This window comes from Protopterus annectens, chromosome 2.part0, assembly GCF_019279795.1.
Source record: "Protopterus annectens isolate FY-2018-M chromosome 2.part0, PAN1.0, whole genome shotgun sequence".
Taxonomy (NCBI): Eukaryota; Metazoa; Chordata; order Ceratodontiformes; family Protopteridae; genus Protopterus; species Protopterus annectens.
In genome coordinates, this window is record NC_056728.1 from 1,427,273,304 (window position 1) to 1,427,280,923 (window position 7,620).

Here is a 7,620-nt window from a genome sequence, read left to right on the forward strand (position 1 = left end):
AAACACATCTGGCCTCTTTCTCATAGATAGGAAATGATAGACTGTATTGAGATTATCTAAAAGTTATTCTGGCAACAAATGCATTTAGGCAACTCAAAGCCAGTACTGGCCTAAGATGTTTTATCTTTCTGTGAACTTAAAAGAACCTTAAGGAGTAAACAAGTCTTTTCAAATTTGGAGACATTTGTTAGATAGCCCAGTTTTGTATGAGGTTTAACACCTGGTTTCTTGACACACTCTTTTGATGGGGTCTTGTAAAAGGAGTGAATGGGGTGAATAGGGCTGGACAGGGGCAGGGAAGTGAATTATGCAGCACCTGGCTATGACAAGTCTTTATCCTCTTGTCTAACATGATGACCAGAAATGCCAGCAAATTGAGGGAAAGATACCCTCCAACATAATCCAGAGTGTGACATGTTGGGCAAAGTCACGGGAATTAGACTGCTATCTCCCAGAAGGGGGACCCCTCCTGCTGCTGCCTATTATTCTTACCTCTAGGCTACCACGTGTTTTAGAAGCCACCATGGCTATGTTAGTTCATTGCAGGCTTCTGGTTGTTACATTAGTTTTCACCATGTCAGAACCAGTGCTGATGTTAGCTCTGTTAAATCCTAGAAAAGATTCATTGTGAAATATGTAACTTTACACCAATAGTGGAGAGGGTCATATACACCTTTTTCATGTTCTCCAGATGCATTTTGACTAACTGCCAAAAACAGCCAACACACTAAAATAGGCATTACTGAAGGTCATGTTGGAATCTTCCTTAAAGTCTGAAAGGCACAGCCAGGCATGACAAAAAAGACATGATAGTACCTGCTGCCCTAACTGCACAATCTGCTGAACTTTGAGCAAGTCACTCAGACAGACTACAGAAAAGAAGATACAGTTACTAGCTATGACTGCAGTTTAAGCTTAAGCAGCCCATCCAGCAATGCATCCAGTGACTGATTCATTTCAGTTAGCTCTTTACAGAATGTTTACAACCATCAGAGAAAATGTAAGGAATATGTAATCCACTTCTCAAACATATCCTTAAATCCTTATTTGGGATATGGACTAGAGTGTGTGTGCGCACATTCATATGTTATGTTTGAACAAATCAATAAGAACAGGGGAATTGCAACTTTACAATTATTTATTTGTTTTAACTATATTTGTCTCTTTTAACTATATGTAATTTTAAAAGATAAATGGGTTGGTTCTAGACCCTTTTCATTCACAGACCAAGTTCACTATGACGTACACACAGAACTAAGTGCAGGAATACCTTCAACTCCCAAACATAATGAATCAAATACATACCGCCCAACCGTACCAAATTCCTCAGTATTTACCGGTTTTGAGGGCAAAATAATGGGGTATCACAAATTCCCAAGTGGCTCCTTTAATTCCCATTTTTTTTTTCAATTGAAGTTGTTGCTGACGTCATATTGTTCAGAGGCAATGCTTCTGGGGTTCGGTTACTCCCTTCCCCATTACCTCCATGACGCTGGCAAAAAGTCAGCATCTCCTTTTCAGGCTACCTCTGCCTCTCATTCTCCTCAGCTTCTAGATGTCCCAATTTCTTGTTTGCCTCAGCCTCCAGACATCGCAGCTTCTCATTATCCTCAGCAGCCAGACATCACAGTTTCTCTGCTGCTTCTATTTCCAAATGTTTCGCCTCCAGCTCCAGTCTCTTTAACTGCAGATGGATTTTTAAGTCCTCTGTGTAAAGGTTGAACTGTCCATTTTCTGAGAGTTGTACATCTCCAAGGACAGTCTGATTGTCCTTCTGGTTGGTATTCTGTGATGCAGCTTTCACTGAAGCTGCAATCATGTCTGCTTTAGTCAGGCTGGCATGAACCAGTCCTTTGGCCTGGCACATTTTAGCCAACTAGCTCCTTGTCAGCTTGCCATACTCCTCTGCTGACATGCTTGCCTGCTCTCCCTGACTAACTAAGCTACCAAAAAAAAAATAAAATAAAATAAAACAATTGTGATATGAAACTCTGAATGTTCACTGTGTGGCTGATTGAGAGTACAAACACCTTCAGTGACTATTGTACACAGGCTACAGGAATTCAATATCCACACCACTACAAGTCATTTAATATGTGATGTGGCTATCTCACCACTGACAACCAATTAATATGTGACATCCCTGCACTGGCCCGGTAATCAAGGAGCCTCAATCCTCACCACTGGCAACAGCTAGGGGACATACACCCTGGGAGGATGACAAGTACACATGCAGTAATGTGCAATTTCCCTTAAGAGCACACACAGACCACAGTCAGTCTGGGGCTGGTTTCTCCCTCTTTCTCCATATCCCCAGTAAGACACCCCATTAGCACAGCTATAGGGTTTAGATCTCAGCTGAGTGGTCAAGCCAAACTCTCCAGCAACCTCTCTGTCCAAGCAGTGCTTCTTGTCCCTGCCCAAGTAGCTGACACACACACACACACACACACACACACACACACACACACACACACACACACACACACACACACACACACACACACACTTTGAGGTTTGATTTATATAAAAACACACATACACACTCCTGGGAAAGGCTGGCACAGGTTTACTAGCTATGCCCCCTTCTGCCCAGACTATAACATAGTTTCCACTGCTACCAACCACTCATCAACTACTTTTAAGACCCTTAACAAAGGGTGTCCAATCCTACTGTGTAATGTTACTATTAATCCAAATGGTAGTCTGACCAAGAACTAGGCTATTTAGGAGTGGCCCGTACAGTGTTACCAAATAAATATGCAAGTACCTAAGAGCTTCAATATGTCTCACAAATACCAGCCACAAAAATAGGTTTAAACATATTTAATAATAAATGATAAAAAATAAGACAGTACTCAGTAAACAAACACAGTTACTTCAGAGTTCAAAATCACAGGAAATATTTAAATCAACATTGCAGGACAGTTTCAAATAAATAAAGAAAACATCTAAGCTATACTTCTCTATATCCCTAACTGTATCTAAAAGAAGTTACTGTACCCTAGACTTACTTACAGCAAGGCAAGTGCAGATGGTGATGACTGGATTTTCTTGCTAGGTCAAAGACATAATACAAAATGTCCAGTCTCTCTCTGAGACATTTCTTAAATTAATATCAAATATTACTGCTGGGTTAGCTTGGATTACATCATTTTTTGTCACCTGACTTTAGTTCCCAAGCTAAGTAAAAGCATTTTTAGCATCTCTCTGTGAAAAATACATATCTCTCAGATATTTGCAGATCCTGAAAGTCATAAAACAATAAAACATTTCTACATCTCAAACCTAGTAATTACTTCTATTCCAAGCCAATACAAAAAAGTTCTAGCTCTAGACAATGTGTCTGCTACACTGAAACTGAGATATAACTTTTATAGCACAATCGTAAAACAATTTAATTTCAACTTATTGTCTTGAAGTTTTGCAAGTTAACCTTATACATTCCTGTTTCTACTATTAAAACATATACATTTGCACAGGTATATAGTTTATATACATTTCTGTTCTTTTCCAGTATGGTACACTGTAGGCACATCCTTGAATTTCGGTACTGTACAAACCCTGTTCAACACACTCTTCTGTACCAGTAGTTTAACATACACATAACATATAATTCTAATACATTTGAAAACACAATCAATTGCATCATGCTGGTATTCACAAATGACATATAATTATTTACAAAATTCCAGATAGAACTGCGGTGGTGGTGCTGCTGTCGCGCTGTCACCTCACAGTAAGACGTTATCCAGTTTTATTCTCAGCTAGAGCGTCTTCTGTGTGGAGACATGCATGAAATGGGCGTACCTTCATTGAAGGTTGTGCATCAGGGCTGGCAACTCGGCACGTAAAAATCTACTACCAATTATTAGCAGACTGGAGTTCTGCTGTGGCGACCCCTAACTGGGAAAAGCCAAAAGACACAACAACAACAACAACAACAATATTCCAGATAGCTGGGCTGGCAGTGTTTCCTTTTGTTACATTTCTATATAAATCATATTAGTATTCTCAAATGACATGTAATTATTTACAAAATTCCAGCTAGCTGGGCTGGCAGTATTTCCTTTGTGTCACATATAGATTCAGCATCATGGTGAAATTCAATCTATACCAGTATTACCATTCTTGTTCTAGATGAAGTTTTGCAAAATATTATGTTTGCTGTATACTTTTGGAGTGTGTACTTGGCAACAGGTGGAACCGACTTATTATTTATTTCTTTATTATTTCTGTGTGACCCTTAGTAAAATTGCATAATTAAAGGCTTCCATATCTTTCGCAAGATTCACTGCATTGTGTTATTGAAGTTTTGCTTACAACACCTTCAGAATTATTTTTCAAAGTGAGAGTTTAGGTCACTTCTAAAGAAACTGGTTTTAAATGTACTTGTATAATAGTCTGAGCAGCAAACTCTGACTTTTTTAGCACTTGTAGCAGTGCCGAGAATAAAATATTGTGATGCTGTGATGTGCAGCTCGTTTAAGCTTGGAGGGACTGTTAGGGCTTGTACTCAGCAGGAATATCATTGCATACACCTTTTATTTTTATTGTGTTAATGTGGAAACTGACAGATGCACTAATGCCTTTTGCCTTAGGTTCATACCTCTCATTCTCTCAGAGCAAGAAATCTGGACAAAGTAAAAAATAATGGTGGGACAAGGGACAAATTTTGAATATTGCTCCTGTAAACTCAGATACTTGCTAGTTGCTAGAATAACAAGTTTTTGCATTAATATGTATTTTCTGAGGGACATGAATTATTTATTATTTAGTGACTTCAATCTTCATTTTGGTATCCCACAGTTCCATTTGAGTGGGAGGGGTTACATGATTATGCATGCAAATTGCATGCTAGTTAGTGTCCCAATTTTTGGCCAGTTGTACCTACTTTTTATGGGCCTTTATCCAGATTTTTGATGTTTCTGGGTTGAGAGGTATGATCAAATATACTATGCTATATTACATCATATTATGTTATATTTGAGTTAAAGACACACACACACACACACACACACACACACACACACACACACACACACACACATGCACACACGCACACACACACACACATTGCAGAAACTGTGTGTGTGTGTGTGTGTGTGTGTGTGTGTGTGTGTGTGTGTGTAGCAGTTTATTCTGTCTATTGCTGCTTTGGTCAACTGAACATGCTGGTCCATTTTTATGTTGTACATCAATGTAGCAACTGCAGGGTTTGACAATTGTGGTTCTGTTCTCGTGTTGAATTCAGTTTGGGTTAAAGTGAGTAGTTTTGATATTTAGGAGAGGGAGTGTCTGTTTAAGTGTTTGCAGGATAGGATTAGAGTAAGGACTAGGTAAGGGGATAGAGTGTGTATGTGTTTGTGAATTACAGTTACATAAGGGCTAGGTTAGGAGTTTGATTTAGTGTTTTTTGTGTGTGTGATGTTGCATGTGTCTGCGTTTCAGTGTCTTGTGCAGTGTTATTGTTAGGGAAAGAGGCTTTGTAGGTTAAAGTCTAGGGGTAAGATTAGGGGCAGGTGCAGGGTTAGGGTTAGCATGCATGAGCAATAAGACCTGCCTCTTCCCTTCACTCACTATCTGCATACATCTGAGTAACAACATTAGGACCTCCGGTCAAATATTGCAACACATCATGCAGGTCAGTGTCTGCTATTACTCTAATGGTGACAACTCATACAGAAGACACCCATTTATTTATTTATTTATTTATTTATTTTACATTTGTTGACCGGGATAGTCCAGCTGGATACATATCCGTTTTCAGTGGAGGCCCGGGGAGAAAAGCTCCAAAGCACAGAGGTACAAGAGCACATATTCCAACAATACAATATAAGTTAGACATTTAGTACAATAATTGGAATAAAACATGTAATACTGGATAAGAACAATAAGTTAGAAAAAAAGTAACCCTGGGAAAAAAGGAGTTGATGAGATGGGTAGTAATGGTTATAGGGTATACCCTTTGGAATTGGGTTACATGGTGGCAAGGCTAGGCTGATAGTGGTCAAGGGCATGAGATATTAGTCGGGGTTAGGACATGGGCAAAGCCATTGGGTTTTTAGTAACACTTGGAGGTGAGTTTTAAATTGGTCCAGAGTGGTCATTTGTCTAAGGTTGCTTGGGAGGGCATTCCAAGTCTTGCCAATAGAATTGGCATATAGAGCTTCCCCTCCTGAGTTGTTAGGTTTGATGGTCAATACTTGTATATTTTTGGATGACCTGAGGGACGACAGATTAGAATAGGAGGTAAGAATGTTATTTAGTGAGGGAGTTTTATCAGGATGTTTAATGATTTTGAATGCCTCAGTAAGCTGGTTGAGTTTAAGAACATTGGGCAATTCTAACCAACCTAGTGTTCTTAGGTTTAGGCAATGGTGAGTACGGTAGGGCATACCTGTGATAAATCTAGCTATGTGGTGATAGGCAGTAGATAGTTTATTAAGCTCTTTTTTGTGAAGGAAGGAGAATATGGGGGAGGCATATAGGAGGGTGGAGAGGAGATGAGTTCGGGCGATGGTTAGTTTGGTGTGAGGGGTTAAGAATTTCTTAATTCTGTACATGGACCCGAGTTTCTTGTTAAGTGTTTTGATGGTCAGATTAACATGCATGTCGAATCTAAGTTTATGGTCTATCGTCACCCCGAGTAGTTTGGTGTGGGTGACTGGAGAGATTTTGGTACCATTGTTGGCAGAGACAACAAAGGTTGGGGTTAGGGTGCTGGGGGATTGTAGACTGGGAGGAATTGCTGGAGTAGGGAAGAATAAAAGTAATTTGGTTTTGGTTGGATTGAGTAGGAGTTTTAAGTCTGAGAACCATTTTTCGACTACTGAAAAACAGATTTGGGTGGTAGCTTGGAGGTTGGTGAGAGAGTCATCAGAACAAATAAGGGTGGAGTCATCTGCATATTGGATGCAGGTGGTTTTGGGAAGGACTGAGTGTAAACCATTTATGAAGAGAGAGAAAAGAAGGGGACCGAGGATAGATCCTTGAGGGACACCGATATTGGTGGGGAGAAGGTCTGAAATCGTATTTTGCCACTGTACCGCTTGCTTTCTACCAGAGAGGTAGGCGTTGAACCAACTTATGGTGGATCTGCTAAGGTTGAATGTTTCCAGTGTGAGGAGGAGTTGATTGTGGTTAACCATATCAAAGGCTTTCGATAGGTCGAGAAAGAGCGCAGAGGAAATTAATTTGTTATTCCGGTTGCGGTTGATTGAGTCAACAAAAGAGAGGAGAGCCGTGGTGGTGCTATGATGCGGGCGAAAGCCGTGTTGGGAGTTAGATAGGAGATTATTATGGGTAAGGTGGGTGATAAGTTGTTTGTGAATGCAGCGTTCCATAATTTTGGATAGGGGGGACAATATTGCAATGGGTCTATAATTAGATGTATCAGTGGAGGGACCTCCTTTGTGGAGAGGAATGATATAGGAGATTTTCCAGATTGTGGGAATAGAGGCTTCAGAGATAGAGCGGTTAATAAGGATAGATACAGGGTAAGCAATGGCATCGGCTGCTATTTGTAGATATTTTGCCGGAAGTAGGTCAGCCGCTAGGGTAGTTGGTTTGAGTTTTTTTAGGAGGGTACGGATGTAGAAGGTGGAGGTGGGTACGAAG